The sequence below is a fragment of the Malania oleifera genome, chromosome 6 (assembly GCF_029873635.1).
Source record: "Malania oleifera isolate guangnan ecotype guangnan chromosome 6, ASM2987363v1, whole genome shotgun sequence".
Taxonomy (NCBI): Eukaryota; Viridiplantae; Streptophyta; class Magnoliopsida; order Santalales; family Ximeniaceae; genus Malania; species Malania oleifera.
Window position 1 is genome coordinate 74,690,000 of NC_080422.1, and position 18,869 is coordinate 74,708,868.

The window sequence follows — 18,869 nt, forward strand, 5'->3', positions numbered from 1 at the left end:
CAGGCCACAAAACAGCACACCGTTCATACTAAATAGGTAAACAACCTCCTCATACCACTGTCAATGTTTACCTCCCAATATAAACGTCCATATAATGACCTCATCATACCACTACCAACGTTATATGACGGTTATACCAAGTACGATATAACGACCTCCCCATACCACTGCCAACGCTATATCGCAATTTACATGAACCCCAACACAAGTCAACCGCAAACCAATCATGCCACACATCCACAATTTTACCATAAAATGCACAACATCAGTATCCACAATCAATCAGTATGTTCAACCCAGCAGACTTCACAGCCAAACAATATTCGCAGTCTTAATAATTCTTCATTCTACATTAATCACAATCATATAATTATCAAAATTGGTTTCAACCACACGAATTTTCCTAATATAATTTATCTACCTAAAAACATTATTTTCCATACCAGTAAGGTTTAAAAAATTATACCTGTATGTATATAAGAATTCATACTCGAAACTAGTCGTTTAAAATTATGAAAAAAACCATTATAAAATATTTCCTCTTACTTGCTCCTCAAAATTTGACCCAAGATCAACAAAACGAAACCTTGAAAATTAAAATTTCCAAATTCCTCGAACTTTAGCAAGACACCCTTATAATACTTCCTAAGCTCCAAATGATCATATTTACTAAAGAAATTCTAAAATAACTCATTTACCTTGGTTTTGGGATGTTTCCCAAACTACTCAAATCAAAGATCTACTCCGCCTATATTGCAGAGAATCTTCTCAAGAGTTTCGTGGTAGTTTCTGATCGTCGAACCAAGTTGAATTCGGCCCGGAATCGAAGAGAGAAGGTGGAAGGGCCGAAATTTCTAGAGAGAGAGAGAGAAGACATGCGAGAAATTCACTCTGAAATGAAAAAATTCCACTTTTTATACACAGGGATTTGTCGACGAGACACATCGATTTGTCGATGAGTCCTGGACATAGTTCATCGACAAGACAGCCAACTCGTTGACGAATTTTAGTCATCCGAAAACCCCTCTCGATAATTCCTCGTTGACGAGAAACGTACCTTCGTCGACGAGCTATGAAGAACAATCGTCGATGAGACCTATCTATTCTTCCTTCCCTTCTATCTTCCTTATTATTTCAAATTACTTAAAATTTTTCGTGTTGTTACATTCTCCCCCTCTTAAAAGACTTTTGTCCCTGAAATTCGTTAGTCACCCATTTACACACCATTAAGCTAATTTACCTCATTCACAAATTCTAAGCAACTCTAACATGTGCAACATCAAATCAAGCAAAGTCAAACAACATTAACACAAATACTAACGTAAATATATTACACATAAGCATATTACCTAGGCCTTTAGTGTTGCCCTCCTCAGGCATACCCAACATGTAGACGCATGCCGGGCCTCCGCCGCCGCGAGGTGCTGGATTGTTCCTTTGGTTCGTGTTTTGGTTCGGAGCTGGTGCATTATTCAGTGGTTCTCAACATTCCTGAGCTATGTGACTCTGTTTGCCGCACTTGTAGAATATAACACACCTACCCCAGCATTCTCCCCAATGCCACTGATTGCATCTAAGGCAATGAGGGCGTGACGAGTCACCCTGTCGACCCCAAACACCTCTTTCTAACCCCTGGCCTGCTGCATCTCTGTCTCCCCTCCACGACCCTTGCCTGACATTTGTTTGGGATCATGGGGACGCATGCCTCTTCCTTCGTTCTACTGCCTTCGTACCTCTTTGCAGACTTGACTCTGCCACCGTAGCTTTCTCCACCAACTCTGTGAAATCCTGAATCTACAAACACGCCATATGCTCAAGGATCCTCTAATTCAGGTCCCTCTCAAACCACCTCGCCTTCTGATATTCATCAAGAACCACAGAAGGTGCAAAACGAGATAACTCCAGAAATTTAGCAGCATACTGCTGAATTGTGAGGCGCCCCTTAATCAAGCTGAAAAATTCTTCCGCCTTTGCATTTCTAATGGTGGCAAGAAAATATCGATCGTAGAAGACCTGCTTGAAGGTCATTGCTATAGGCACCACTCGTTGTTCCTCTAATAATTTCATCGTATGCCACCATCGTTCAACTTCTCCAGCTAGTTTGAAGGTGACAAAGAGGACCTTTTGCTCCTCAGTACAATTCAACACGGCAAGAATTTTCTCCATTTCTTGCATGCACATTTCAGCCTTTATCACATCAGATTGGTGCCACCCTCAAAAGACGAGGGTTTCAAACAAGTGAACTTGTCAATGGTGCAACCCTGGTGCGCATTGGGGGATAGCTTGTTCCCCCAAAATCCTATCTCATTTCTTCCCTAACCTGACAAGCGATTCCTTGTAAAGCCAAGAGGTGTCAACCTCGTCCCCGCTGGAAACTCCCATTTCGCTTCCTCCTCCTTCATCCACGCCCTTGCCTCTAGGATCCATCCCTGAATATAAAGGTACAACAAAGGCAATTTAGAATCTCCACATTTTTATATATATTTGACATACACATCATAATGGAAAACCAAATTAATATCCATATCCTTAATTAAACATCCAACATCAATTTATCCACAATCATCTAAACTTCTAATATTTAAATTCCAAATCTTGGTTTCACAACTCGTAAACATCACCGTCAATGGATTTACAGTGGTTTTCTAAAACCGTCAACTGATTCAAAAAATCACAGAAGTCCGTCAAGGGATTTCTGCCTCCAAATTACGAAACAACCTCAAACTCCTGTCAATACTCTATTCTACCCATTCCTACCCTTATTCAATTCAAACCTATACTCTGGTATTAATCCTCCTAAAGTCCACAAGACCGTTATGCTCTGATACCAGCTGTAACGCCCCGGACCCGCCACGTGGGGCTCAGAGTGTTATGAGAACGACACGCGTCTCCGATACCAATCATGCAGCGAAAAATAATAATAAAATAACCTCAGATATAATATACCAGAGTTCTATATTTGTACATCAACAAACTCATAACATATGGTCATGTGCACTATATTACAAACATGGATAAAATATAAAGAAACATAAAATAAAACAGATATGTTCCAATTCCACTCACAAAACTACCCTACCCCGAAGCTACCTAAGCTCGATCACCTGGATAACCTGAAAAGATTTAACATATGACGGGGTGAGACATCTCTCAGTAAGGAAGAAATAGTTTATAATAGTATGTGGCTGAAGTGTTTATAATATAATGAAAATATCCATCTAAAGTGTACACACAATTGACCAGAAGTTCAGATAACAAGCCCATAATCACACAAAATCAACATCTTTATCATCCAATCACATACCCATAATCATCAGTATTTTAATGTTAGTTTCCGAGAATAAGGAAATATACCCACCCATACAAGTAGGTTCCCTCTGCTCTAAAGTTAACACCAGGGCACTCACCTTTCTCAGTAAGCCCTTGGGTTATGTATTCAGGTAAAATCACCAAGAATAGGGAAGATCACCCGCTCATACAAGTGGCTTCCCTCTACTCTAGTACCCACAATTAATTACCAGCGTACTCACCTTTCTCAGCAAGCCCTCAGGTGGAGTAATCTATTTTACCCTAAATACTTAATTAATTAATAGTCGTACACAGCCAACACAATTACTTCATAGAATTTCACACATACACCAATATCATAATCAATCCACACTGGATCAAATCACATAGCATCAATGTCCACACAGGACTAATCAAATCACACTGCATCGGTGTCCACACAAGGCTAATCAAATCACACAACATCATTGTCAACACAGGACTGGTCCACACAACACTAATCAAATCACACAGTATCAATGTCCACACCAGACTAATCAAATCACACAGCGTCAGTGTCCACACAGGACTGATCCACACAGGACTAATCAAATCACACAACATCAATGTCCCCACAAGACTATCCACAACACTAATCAAATCACACAGGCCGCAAAACAGCACTCCGTTCATAGTAAACAGGTAAACAACCTCCGCATACCACTACCAATGTTTACCTCCCAATATAAACGTCCATATAACGACCTCCTCACACCACTGCCAATGTTATATGACGGTTATACCAGGTACTATATAATGACCTCCTCATACCACTGCTAATGCTAGATCGCAATTTACATGAACCCCAATACAAGTCAACCGCAAACCAATCGTGCCACACATCCATAATTTTACCACAAAATACACAACATCAGTATCCGCAATCAATCAGTATGTTCAACCCGGCAAACTTCACAGCCAAACAATATTCGCAGTCTCAATAATTCCTCATTCTACATTAATCACAATCATATAATTATCAAAAATGGTTTCAACCACACGAATTTTCCCAATATAATTTATCTACCTAAAAACATTATTTTCCATACCAACAAGGTTTAGAAAATTATATCTATATGAATATAAGAATTCATACTCAAAACTTGTGATGACTCAAAAAAAAAAATATATATATATATATATATACGATTAAAGTACAATGATAATAAAATAATAAAAATGGTCATTAAGTTAATATCAATGCAGAAGTGTTTTTCTGTAGGATCCTTGATTCCATGTTTGATGCCTAAAAAAGACCTTGTCTTAGCGAGTGCTCAAAGACCATTGCGGCTCAATCGTTCCCTAGAGGTCGGCTTGGACAAAATGAAATTTCATAAGATAAACAGGATAGACACTATTTGTACGCATAAATAAGTACATATACATAAAATAGTGTTTTGACAGACATAATTTGTAGAAATACATAGTAAGATAATAATAATAATAATAATATAGGTATCATATGTAGGGCCCACATGAGTCCCGAAGTCGTGTGGGATTCACATGAGTCCCAAAGTTATGTAGGGCTCATAAAACCGTATAAGAACTATTGGAGTTACGTAAGACCCACTTGGATCTCGAAGTTGTGTGGGGCCCACATTAGTTTTCAAAATTCAAATTTAATTTTTTTAAAAAAATAAATAAATAATAAAATAAATACTAAGAATAGCTTAAAAGTAAAAATAATGATTTAAAAAAATAAAATAATTAATTAACTAATTAATTAATTAAGAAATTAATTAAAAATTTATTTAATGGGAATGATGGCAAGCACTCCCACATGGCCTCCATCCTCATCCCATACCCAACCCATCCCTTACCCATTCTTTAATTTTAAAAAAATTATAATTTCACCCATCTCCCCACACTTTTACAAATTCCACTTCTTCCCCAAAATTTTCCTATAAATAGAAAGCTCTCAACCTTCATTTTTCACAAAAATTTTCAAAGGAAGAGAAGGATTAGTGAGTAAAAGAATTTGGTGGAGAGAGAATTTTTGAGTAAGTTCCCACTCACCCACCCTTTCCGATCTCATTTCTTAGAGATAGTTATTGTGTTCGTAGCACAAGGTGAAAGAAGAAGGTAAGTAAATTTGATTATGTTAGGATTTTTATTTAAAATTTATACCCAAGTTTATTTACAAGTAAATTTTAATTATGTTAGCTAGCTTCATAAAATTCCCCTGAGTTTATTTTTACGCGTATTTAATTATACCTGTTTTATTTTTAATATTCTTGCATTTATTTTTGAGTTAAGAAATGTTCTAATCCACTCACGTAAATTTTCAGCATTTCTTTCTCTTCAAAAAAAAAAAATATATATATATATATATATAACACAAAAATTGTGTGGCATGAGTTTATTTCTACGTTACATTTTTATGAAAATATGAGTAAAGATAAGATTTTCACGAGATTATTTTAAATTGCATAAATTATAATAAGATGGTTTTTAAAACCCCTTATGGCAAAGGAAGTTCATAGTTACAGATGGTCGGTACCGCAACTTAAAGTTTAAATGGATCAAAGTGCACCCACACTATTTACAGAGTGGTTATTTATGTTAGTGGATTTTTCCTCAGTGCACACCTGGTTTCGGACCAGGACTTAATAAGGAACATATCACTTAATGTTTACGTACGTTGATTTAGTTTGGTCAACCAGCCAGCTAAGTCCAGTTTTTGGACCGCACAACCCAGTCATGAGGGTAAACATGACTTACGGCAAATGGGTCTAAGGGTCGTTTTTACAATATATGTTTATACATATTTAATTACGTGTACAAAGTTATTGATGATTTGAAGGAAAAGTGTAAGTTTACATGAAAATGATCATTCTTGTGCTTAAATGATGATTTAAAGAAAACGTATAAGGAAAAGTATATGTATGTTTATCATTAAATATTTTTACAGTTTTAAAGTTAAAAGTTTAATTTCACAGTTATAGTATATGATTATAAAATTTTATTGTTGTAATTGATGACAAAAGTTTTATGCAGAAATTTTTAAATTTATATTTATTCTAGAAGTAGTTTTGAAGTTATAGTATTAAATATATTGTTTTACGAAATTTTTAAAAAACTCATTTTGGCCACACACTAATAATAATCTTATTTACTTACTGAGCGTCATCTCACTCCAATCATATTTTTATTTCAGATAACTCTGAAAGGCATGTCGGAAATCAGGCTTAGCAAGCATGCGGGTATGGATAGAAAAATAAAGATTGATTATAAATATTAGTATGATACTAGATATTTATGCTTATGTAATTTTTCTTTTTTTGAAATAAATGATTGTAATATGGATAATTAGCGCTCTAATTTAATAATAAATGAGTTTATTTACTTCCGCTGTAAATCAATAGTAAAAAGTAAATATCCCAAACCCTTCGGGATTGGGGTGTTACAAAACTAGTCGTTTAAAATTATCAAAAATCCATTATAAAATATATCCCTTTACCTTCTCCTCGAAATTCAACCCAAGATCAACAAAACGAGATCCTGAAAATTAAAAATTCCAAATTCCTCAAACTTTAGTAAGACACCCTTATAATACTTCCTAAGCTCCAAATGACCATATTTACTAAAGAAATTCCAAAATAACTCATTTACCTTGGTTTTGGGATGTTTCCCAAACTACTCAAATCAAAGATCTACTCCACCTATATTGCAGAGAATCTTCCAGGAGTCTTGTAGTAGCTTCTGATCATCAAACCGATCTGAATTCGGCTTAGAATCGAAAAGAGAAGGTGGAAGGGCCGAAATTTCTAGAGAGAGAGAGAGAGAAGACATGCAAGAAATTCGCGCTGAAATGAAAGAATTCCATTTTTTACACACAAGGATTCATCGACAAGACACGTCGATTCGTCGACGAGTAATAGACATAGTTCATCGACGAGACAGCCAACTCGTCGACGAATTTCAATCATGCGAAAACCCCTCTCTGTAATTCCTCATCGACGAGACACGTACCTTTGTCAACAATCTATGAAGAACATTCGTCGACGAGACCTATCTATTCGTCGACGAATGTTTGCTACCTACCTTTTTCGAATTTATTCTTCCTTCCCTTCTATCTTCCTTATTATTTCAAATTACTTAAAATTTTCCAAATTGTTACACGTAGGGCTCAGGAGGAGTGGAGGACAAAGCTCCACGTGCCGTTCAGCGAGTGGAGAAGCTGGCAAGCAAGTGTAAAACGCAAACAAAAAAAAAAAAAAAAAATTCTCATTTTGACCTTCTCTTCCCTTTCTCTCCTACTCGCTCATTTGCAATCGAAGCCCTCCCTTCGGGTCCTTCATTTGGGAGATGAGCTCTTCAAGCCCCGTTGCAGTAGGCCTTCTTCGTCGCTGGCGATTTCAAGATCATCTGCCTCCAGATTTATGGATCTCAACTTGTGATCCACGAGTTCTTTGAAATCGCCACTAGAAGAATGACAAGCCGTAAATTGATAAGAGCCGCAGGACCTCGAGCACGAAAGAACAGTCGATCTTTCAGAAGACTCCAGCGAGGTCGAATTTCCCAGCGACTTTAGGAGGCAGCAGTGACACTTGGCGATGGTGGAGGTTCATTGATGAGGGGGTTGCTAGTCTAGCCAGAGGGGAACCGAGAGATGGAAGTGCTGGCCAGCGAGTGGGAGATGACGAGATCTCCGACGATCGCAGCAACGGTGAGGGAGATAGGGACGATTGAGAGATTAGGGAATAGTGAGGGAATGGAAGGTGCGACTGTAGAGACCCAAAGAATTTTAGAAATTAAATAATAAAAGAGGGAGAAATAGGAAATTTTAAAAAGGGCTCACAAGAGGATCTCTTTGACGAAGTAGCTTATTGGGATCATTGACGGGGACACGTGTCTCATCGACGAGGAATTATCGAGAGGGGTGTTTCAGGACCTGAAATTCATCGACGAGGATTAAGTGCTAATCGACGAACCTCCTTCTTGCACTCATCAACGAGAAGACGTGGTTCGTCGACGAGTCTGCATTTCATAAATATGTTGAACCCAGATTTGTGGCGAGAAAATTTTGTATGTGGAGCTTCTCTCTCTCTAGATTTTCTCCCTCATCACCTTCTCTCTAACTTTCTGGCCTGATTCTTCGTCGGATTGACGATCCGAAGTTGTTATGCTACTCCTGGGAAGTTTCTTTTCATTTATGTAGGAGTGGATCATTAGTTAGGCTAACTTGGGAACCATCCTAAAATTTAGGTAAGTTAGTCAATTTTAGTTTATTGGGTATTCGGAGTTTTTGATCTTAGTAAAATATGTTAGGAAAGATAATACTGAAATTTTGTTAGGGAAAATGTTAATTTCAGGGTGTTGTATTGGGAACACTATAGTTGGAGAATTTGGTGTTTTGTGGGCTTCTTATTAAATCAGGTAAGGGGATAAACTAAGTCAGGATTTTCCATGAAATTATTTATTATTTTACAACATTAAATTTTAGGAAAATATGTATATTATATAACTATGTTTAGGAAATTCTATTGTGAACGGGGTTATGATTTAAACGTGATTTTTCAGAAACCATGATTTTAGAACAGATTTTATATCTAGAATGTAACTCATTTCTGTGTGGCATAAGGTTAAATTTCCATGTAAATATGTATATTAGGATAATATGTTTTCCCATATCAGGTATGATATGATAGTTTTCAGGGTAATTATAAAACAACACAGGAACCATGATTTTATGATTATAATATTAAACAGTACAAGAAAATTATGTTTAGTATACTATGATATGTCAGCACAGATGTCGTGATTCATGTTATGTTATCCTGACGCAGATGTCGTGATTCATGTTATGTTATGTCAGTGCAGATGCCGAGATTCATGTTGGCGTAGATGTCATAATCATGTATGATAAAACAAAATTTATGAAATATGTACATGACTATTATTATGAAATACAAACAACTATGTTTAATATATGGAACTTATTATGTGATATCAAAACCCGGATGGCATGGTTTAGTTCAGTTTTCGTAGCACGGTACCATAGCTCTATGTTCAAAATTATGATAGTGCTACCACACGACCAGTAGTGTGGGAGATGGCAGTCGATGTGGTTTCAATGTAGAGTGGAGTAGTCCCCCTGGCAGTTTGGGACGAGGTGGGACAGGCCCATCATACTTACAGACTTATGGTTAATCTAGCATGGTCGGTCAGCCATTACTAGGTCCCACTTTCGGGTTACACAACCTAGTCATGTGGTGGTAAGACATGACATCAGTTAGCTATCCGACCTGGGTGTATTTCAATATTGTACAGTTATATAAGATGATTTTCATGTATAAAAATCTAGTATGCTTTATTATGATATGACAAATAATATTTTACTTAGTTCTGCTACAGATAGACTTTACCAAATATGTTTATCATATTGTTTATATGTATAACACAAAAATGCTCATAACGCCACACACTGATATTAGTTTATTTTCCTTCCTGAGAAGTGTCTCACCCCAGTTATATAAATATTTTAGGAAATCCGGGTAGAGGAGCGAATAAAGCTTCGCAACAATAGAGACCAGTGGGGCTACCTTGTCTGAAGGGTGAGTTGTTAAGCTAGGGCCAGGTTTATTTTTGGAATATGACCCTAAGGTACATTTAGCCTTTCTGGTGGATGATTGTATATATAACAAGTTCAGTATAGCTCTGGTATTATGGTTGGCTAGATGATATGTATATAATTACGTTTCCTACTGCATAGGTATCAGAATGGTATTTTAGGTATAGCCCTGGTACCCATGAGTCCATGTTGATTATGTTATTCAGTTGAACAAGATTTCAGAATTATTGTTATATTAAATATGAAAAAAAATATATCATAAATTAGGCAGGTCCTTACAGTTTGGTATCAGAGCCTAGGTTGCTAGGTTCTGTAAACTTTAGAGTGCAGAGGAAACAATACCAGAGTATAGGAAGAGGATTTTAGATTTTTTTTTGCAGTTCAGAGGCAGAACTTTCATGGTGGTTTGTGTGGTTTTTCCTGGGGTGATGATTTCAGGAAAGTCATAGTAAACTATTACCGGATTGTGTTTATAGAGTGCGAGAGTGAATCATAAAATAAGATAAGGATGTCACGATAGGGGATTTTGATTAGAAGGTGTAAGTTATAAGGATAGGGTTCCTAAGTCATGTTTATTGTCTTTTCAGGATGGACCCTAGAGGAGGTAGCGTCCATCCGAGTGGTCGTGATGGCGTAGGGCCCTCGAGTGCAAGCGAGGCTGATTCTGATGCAGTATTATGCAGTTTAGCTCAGCATGTTATGGTTGAGATCGCTAGGAGCTCCAGAAAGCAGGGTAACCCATCTGTAGGCCATGGGTGCACGATAGAGAAATTTACCAAAATGAATCCTCCGACATTTTTAAGAGGAGTTGATCATGCGACTGCTGAGAATTGGATGTAGAAAATCGAGAAGGTTTTGGCAGTATTACAGTGCACGGAGGAGCATAGGGTCCTCTTCGCTACCTATAAACTAACAGAGGAGGTCGAGAGGTGGTGGACTGTGGTGAAACTTTTGGAGCAGTAGAGGATGGCATCAATAGTTATGACATGGAACTAATTTAAAGAATTATTCTTTGACAGATATTTCGCAGCTATTGTCAGAGAAGTTAAAGTGGAAGAGTTCCAAAATTTTAAGCAGGGACAGCTGATGGTCCAACAGTACATGACGAGGTTTATCGAGTTGTCTCACTTCACCCCGTTTATCATACCCGATGAAGCAAAGAAATCAAGATATTTTGAAAGGGGTTTAAGGCATGAGATCTACAAGCAAGTTATGGTGTTGAAAATATAGGACTTTACTGAGTTAGTTGGTAGAGTAGCTTTAGCTGAGGCCGGTGAGCGGTTAGGTGTAGAGGAACAGGGACAGAAGAAGAGGTCAATACCTTCAGGCTTTTAGCAAGGCTTTGATCGTGATCAGTGGAGGAGAGGAAACTACAGCAAGGGTCAGACGCAAGAGACTAGGGGCCATGAGGTTCAGGGTGTTCAAACCTACCCTGTATGCTAGATTTGTGAGAAGAAGCATCTAAGGGAGTGCCGAGCAGGGAGAGGTATATGTTACTGTTGTGGAGGATCAAGACATCTAGTACGAGATTGTGCTACACCTATTGGTACTGCTCCTGCTCCCAGGCAGTTCAGGGGAGGTTACTAGGCGCCTCATGGAGGTCAGCAGAGGAATGCAGCCCCAACGAGGGTTATTAAGATGAATCCTCCGGCTTTCTTAGGAAGAACTGATCCTGCAGTCACTGAAAATTGGGTGCAAGAGATTGAAAAAGTATTTGCAGTGCTGCAGTGTACTGAGGAGTAGAGGGTGTTGTTTGCTACGTATAAATTGATAGGAAAGGCCGAGAGATGGTGGACAACAGTGAAACTCCTAGAGCAGCAGAGGACAGTGCCTATAGAGATGACATGGGAGCAATTTAAGGAGATATTTTTGCATAGATATTTTCCAGCCTCGTCTAGAGAAGCCAAGATAGAGGAGTTCTTGAATCTGAAGCAGGAACCGCAGATAGTGCAGCAGTACGCGGTGAGGTTCATTGAGTTAACTCACTTCACCCCATACATTATTCCAGATGAGATGAAGAAGGTACGACAATTTGAAAGAGGTATGAGAAGAGAATTATATAAGCAAGTGGCGATACTGAAATTGCAAGATTTTTCCAAGCTGGTATATAAGGCAACTATGGTAGAAATTGGAAAGCGGTTAAAGGTTGAGGAGTAGAGAGAGAGGAAAAGATCCACGCTTTCTAGTTCCCAGCAGGAGTTTAATCGTGGTTTGTGGAAGAGAGGTGCTTATTATAGGGATCGGAGGCAAGATTCGAGGAGTCATGGTTTTCAAGGTATGCAACCTTTTCCAGCTTGCCCGACTTGTAGAAAGAGACATCCAGGCGAGTGTCGTATCGGGCGAAGTATCTGCTACAGTTGTGGGGAGCCAGATCATATGATGAGAGATTGTCAGGCTTAGATTAGAGCAGCTCCTGCTCCGAGACCTGTTCGGGGAGGCTATCAAGCGCCACGTGGAGGCCAACAGAGGAATATGGCTCCAGTTAGAGTTTTTGCCTTGACGCCAGGTGATGCTGAGACAACCCGCAACGTGGTGACAAGTATGGTTAGCATGCTTTCCTTTAAAGTTATTGTATTATTTGATTCAGGAGTCACACACTCGTTCGTATCTATGAGATGTATTAAATTGTATAGGACAGAAGCACAGTTATTAGACACCAAACTTTTAATAACTATACCGATCGGGTCAGTAGTGAGGTGTAGTAGGTTGCTCCGGGACTGTCCAGTGGATATACAGGGGAAAATTTTGTCTTCTGATTTGATAGTGCTGGACATGTATAGGTTTGATGTCATATTCGGCATGGATTGGCTAGCAGCTAATTTTTCAAGTATCGATTGTCGTTCAAGAGAAGTAATATTCAGACCTCCAGGAAGATCAGAATTCAGGTTTATAGGGTCACGAGTACAATCCCTACCACAGCTAGTTTTAGCTATTCAGGTGAGGAGACTGCTCTTGAGTGGTTGTTAGGGATTCGTGACCTTTGTGAAGGAAATGTTAGGGAATGAATTGAAACTCAATAGTACACCAGTAGTAAAGAGTTTATAAATGTTTTTTCAGATAAGCTACCAAGCTTGCCACCTGATCGTGAGGTAGATTTTCCTATTGATTTGCTTCTAGGTACAATTTTGATTTGCTTCTAGGTACAATGCCGATCTCTAAAGTACCTTATTGTATGGTGCTAGCAGAGTTGGCAAAACTAAAAGCTCAGTTGCAAGATTTTCTTGATAAAGGATTTATACGACCAAGTGTATCTCCATGGGGAGTTCCAGTATTATTTGTGAAGAAGAAAGATGAGTTCATGAGAATGTGTATAAATTATAGGAAAATTAATAAGGTGACAATCAAGAACAAGTATCCTCTACCCCGTATAGATGATTTATTTGATCAACTCCAGGGTAAATGAGTGTATTTTAAGATTGATCTCAGATCAGGATATCATCAAGCAAAGGTAAGGACAAAAGATGTATCGAATACGGCTTTTTGGATCAGGTATGGGCATTATGAATTTCTTGTTATGCTTTTTGATCTAACGAATGCTCCTGCAATATTCATGGATTTGATGAATAGGATCTTCCACCAATATTTAGACCAGTTTGTTGTTATTTTTATTGATAATGTACTGGTCTATTCGAGGAGGTATGAGGAGCATGAAACGCATTTGAGGCAAATTTTTTAGACACTCAGAGAAAAAATTCTTGGTCTCGATCCAGAGCTTGAAGATTCTTGATTTTGTGAAAACATTAGCACTAATATTTGAATTTTAAAATACCAACATATTCAATACATGAACAAATATTAATACTGTGTACAAATCTTCAACAATATGCAACTTTCATGGCACAAATTCCACAAAATAGAAGCAAAAATAAGCAAAAGAAAAAAAAAAAATCCAAAGCAGTGATAGAACAGCCCTAAGTCCCGGATGGTCTGACAAAGAAATTCCATTAAAAAAAAAAAAAAAAAAACACTCAACGTTCATGCTAGAAATTCATGTTAACAGAATCAAAAATGCCAAGAAAAAGAAAAATGCTTTCCGAAAAAACATCAGAGTTTCCAAATAAAACAGAAATAAATGAAGGGGGGCATAAAGAACATCAAAAAGGGGGGCTCACAGCAGCTCTGGCTAAGAGCAGCAAAGTTGTCCAAAAGAAGAAGAAGATAAGAAGACTGTTGGGGTCAGAGGATTTTTTGAGCAGATGGAGGCGGAGGGGAAGAAAGAGGGTAGGAAGTCCCATGCAAATCTTGCAGGACACATCCTGCAAGATTTGGCTGCCACGCGTCAGCACACAAATTTTGCTAGTTGTTTGAATCGAGATTTGTTTAAATCTCGCAGGTCCAACCTGTCGGATTACGTAAGTTTTAAGATTGAAATTTTTTTTTTCAAATAAAGCATTATTTGATATTTTATTAAATAATAAAATTAAAATAGAAAAAAGCTCCCTCCTCTGTGTATCTGGGTACTTATTTTTTAAATTATACATTTATTGAATGTGGGCTCTCCTATGATATTAATAAATATTCAATCAATTTGTCCCATATTTAAAATGTAAATATATGGACGCCTGAAAGTGTTTAATTTTCCTTCATCTAGTTAGCCTGTTATGCTTTAAAAAAAAACAAAAAAATTAGTGCGGAAGGTACTGCGCAGGTGGATGAAGGTCGCGGGGGATGACGTAGATCACCTCCTGACTGCTGGCGTCACACTCAATGAATTGAGGGGAAGGGCGTTGATTGGGCGCTGTGGAGTCCATCCAATTTCATCTGGAAGCTATAAGAGGATGGCCAGAAGCAGTGTTTTAATTTGTTTTGGCTTTCAAATATCGCGTAGGCCATTGCCTCGCATCACAGGTGGATCCCATCTCTCTTTTTTGGCTCTTCAAATATATGTAAATGTCCATATATTTACATTTCAAATATTGTTTGCCCCTTCGCATCTCTTATAAGCCGTTTGACTGATCAGCTGCTTTCACCCTGCCTGCGAGTGTCTCTCTCTCTCTCCCGTGATCTGCCGCCCCTAAAAGCCTGCCCCCACCGCGTCCTCACCAACCCCCCACGCTTGCTCTTTCATTTCTAATTCCAAATACTCGTCTTAACTAATTAGCAGGCGAGCCGAGGGGAGCTACATTTAAACCAGCTTCACCTTGTCTCAATTTGTTTAGATGGCATCTTCCCATTGGCCCCCTCAAGTTAAGACGAGTTTGTGTTGGACTTTATTTTAAAGTCAAATATTTGAAGTTGATTGGTTTCTTAATGTGTGTGTATGTATAATCTAAGTTTGGATGGAGATCAATTTGACTTGAACTTATTTTATATTAATAAATGAGTCGAGTTTAAATTCAAGATAAAACTTGACTTGGAACCTGTTTGTAATTGATAAATGATTCGAACTACTAAAATAGTAGAATATAAGTAATAATTGACAAAGGAATTTAAGAGAAAATATATTTTTAAAGCTTAAAAAAAATAAATATTTAATAATACTAATGTCGAGCTAGCATGCAAGCCTAACATCAAATTCATTCACAAGCCAATAATGAGTCAATAAACAAATCACTTGTGAGTTGGCACAACGAGTCAGTTCACAAGCCTAACGAGTCAAATATGACTCAACTTGATATCGACTCATTTAGTTGAAAACTTTGTCATTTGAATTCGAATTGAACTCACTTAACTTAATAAATTAGTTTGGGTATGTCATCATCAAACCAAGCACCAAGTAGCTCGTTAACAAGCCAACTCGCTTGAGTCCCAACTCCTAATCAAAGTCCGATTCCCCCCCCCCCCCTTCCCCTTCATAAGGGGTACTTTCATTAATAAAGAGATGTATATTTGCCTCCATATTGAATCAACTATGTTGGGGAGCCCTATGACATTATGGGCGCACATGACAATAGTAGTGAGAAGCAAATGACATGAAACTCATTTATATATTTCTCTCTACTTATACCTTATGAACCCATTGATGGTTGGTCTTGAGCCCATGCATGGTATATAGCATTACTTTCCTTGTTATTTGTGTTTATAAATTATTATTATAGGAAAAAGTCATTGTGTACTTCGAAAGATTCTCAATTCGAAGAAAAACTTATAAAGATGGTTCCTTTATATAAAATTTGAAACCCTCTAATCATTAGATGCCGCATTAGCATTTGAACTTATACAAGTAAAAGATATTACTTGGTTTGCATCCTACTAATATGGGTCTAGCACCACTTTAGTGTTCATATAATATCTTGTCATTAAAGAATTTCAAGTGCTACGTGAAGGGATGACCCCTTGCAAATATTTATTCTAAATTTGACCTAAAATTTTATAAAAGGCAATAATAAATATTTTGACTTATTGTTTACACTAATGCTACATTTACCTATCAAACATCACACTTTTTCTTATCTATTACTTTAAATAATTGAACCATATACATAGTACAACACTTACAACGCAGTGGTTATATATATGGTATAATTATTTAAAGCAGTTGGTAAGATACAATTATTTAAAATAATGAGTAAGAAAAAATGTGATGTTTGGTAGGTAAGTGTAGCATTGTTGTATTGTTTAACAAAAACATTTTTTGAATATAGGGATGAAGATGCTCAAGACATAAACATTTTTAAAGCTTAAATTTATTGGGTTTTGCATGTAATCATTTATGTTAGCCACTTTTTCATCTTGCCTATACTTGAGGGCATAGGGAGTAGGGGTGAGCATAATTTGGGAAAATCCGAATTAATTGAATTAACCAACTGAAATTGGTCAGTTTGGTTTAGTTAAGAACATAGGATCGGTCGGTTCGGTTATAATTTTATAAAATTCGGTTAATCAGTTCGGTTAAGAGGAATGTTAATTCGGTCAATTGAAGTAACCGATTTAATAATTAATTAAAATTTAAATATAAAATAGTATATGTTAATTTGTTAATATGTTAATTAATATTTGGTAAAAAATCTATAATTATATTATGTTTTTATTAATTAATTTAGTTAAATTCGGTCGTATTCTATTGGCATTGGTGTGATCCCAAGAGGGCAATTTTTGTAGTGGGTTTTGATCGATAAACATGGATAATTAGATTGCAAATATTTTGATTTTTGAGCGTTAAAGCAAAGCATAAGTAGGTGTGTAATGGTGGTTAGTCCTCTGTTCTTTGGGCAATATTAATTGGTAATACCAAAAAAGAAAAAAAAAAGAGAAAAAAAAAAACAGAGAGAAACAGGGGAAAGACAGACGGATATTTAATATTTAAAATAGAGGACCACAATGTCTCCCCATCCGTTGCCGCTGCAGGTGCTGTCAGCTGCTGCACCATGGCCATCTGTTGCAATCACTCCGCTACACCTTCACAAACCCATCGGTTGAGCCGGTGAAGACAAATCCACTCGAAATCGGAAGCAACATCGGAGACGAACCCACTCGAAATCAGTGGGGTTGTGGAGGATTAACTGAGGAGCCCACCATTATCTTCTTTCTTCTTTCCGATTCCGGCAGCCAGAATCATCTCTCCCCCATCTGCAAAAGGCCGCAAACTCCCGCTCAGGCTGTCGCTGCCGAGCCATTAGGTCAGAATCATGGATTCTATGGCGAAGCAACACTTGCAAACGGACTCAAATCCTTCACCCTCTGGGAATGTTGAAGTCAATGATCCCCGGTGGAACCAACACGGGACATCGTTGGGCGATTTGGGTCCTCATATTTTGTGCTGCCACTACTGCTTCTTCCTCTTCTTCTTCTTCTGGAATCTGTTCTCCATTCCTCTGTCGCATGCAAATCTATTTTTTCAAAAAAATTCTCAAATCTTGCAGGATCAATGAGAAATTTTTTCCCAAACAAAATAATAATAATAAAATTAAAATGAAAAAAAACTCAATCATTTCCCTCTAATAAATTTTCATATAATACTTTTTTCAATTATTTAAATTTTTGGTCCTTGTAAGGTGTTGATGAGAATACTATATTCTTTCTTCCAAACATTTTCCAAGTATCAAGATTTGAACCTTCAATTGATAAACACCATTTTTTTATCGATTTAAATTTTTTCCCAATAAAAAATAGGGCCATAGGTACCCTGTTTGACTCCCAGCTAGCTAGCCCTGCTAATAAGTTCGCACAAAAATGTGACATAACTTTTGCTAATAATTAGTGTCTTTGACTTTGTTTCGCTGAATTTAAAAAGGTTAATGAGAAACAACAATGAAATTGCAAGAGGAAATCAACACAAATTTCTTTATATCTATTAGTGGCAAAAGGCATTAAAAAGATGCTAAATACTATAGCAGAAGCTGAGGCTGACGTCTAGCCCAGGTTATCACTGTCTTTGTCATTTAGCCCCAATTGATAGCATTTTTAAAAAAGGTACTTATAATAATTATCCTTTAAAATAAGTATTTTTATTAGAGGGTAGCATTTAGCTTTTGCTACAATAAATATATTTATTGTAAAAAGATATTTTTTTCTAGAATTATTTTTTTTATGACTATCTAAGGAATCGTTTGGAACCACTTATGTAAAAATATTTTTTTTAAAAAATATTGAATTTAATAAGTGATAAGAAGGGAAAAATATTGAAAGTTATAAGCCCCCTTTTGAGAGCTCTAAAAAAGAAGTATTTATAATACGTATCACTTAAAATAAGCACTCTTACAAAAGAAAAAAAAAAGTGACATTTAACGTTATCAACACTACTCAACCAACCTGTGCTCAAGAATAATTTTTCAACTCAATGGATTTTGACTATTCTGATTTTATATTTTTCTTTTTATTATTTTTTTGTTAAGTCTGTTACAGAGAATATTTTACTCTCTCTCTCTCTCTCTCTCTCTCTCTCTCTCGTGTGTATATATACACACACTGTTTTGCGTTTACAGTATGCATAAGAAAAAGTAACAGTAGAATTCCTTTTCTTTTCAGTCTTCTTTGTTTTTACCTTTTTTTACTTTCTTCTTTTCATCATGGTATTAGAGTAGTGTTA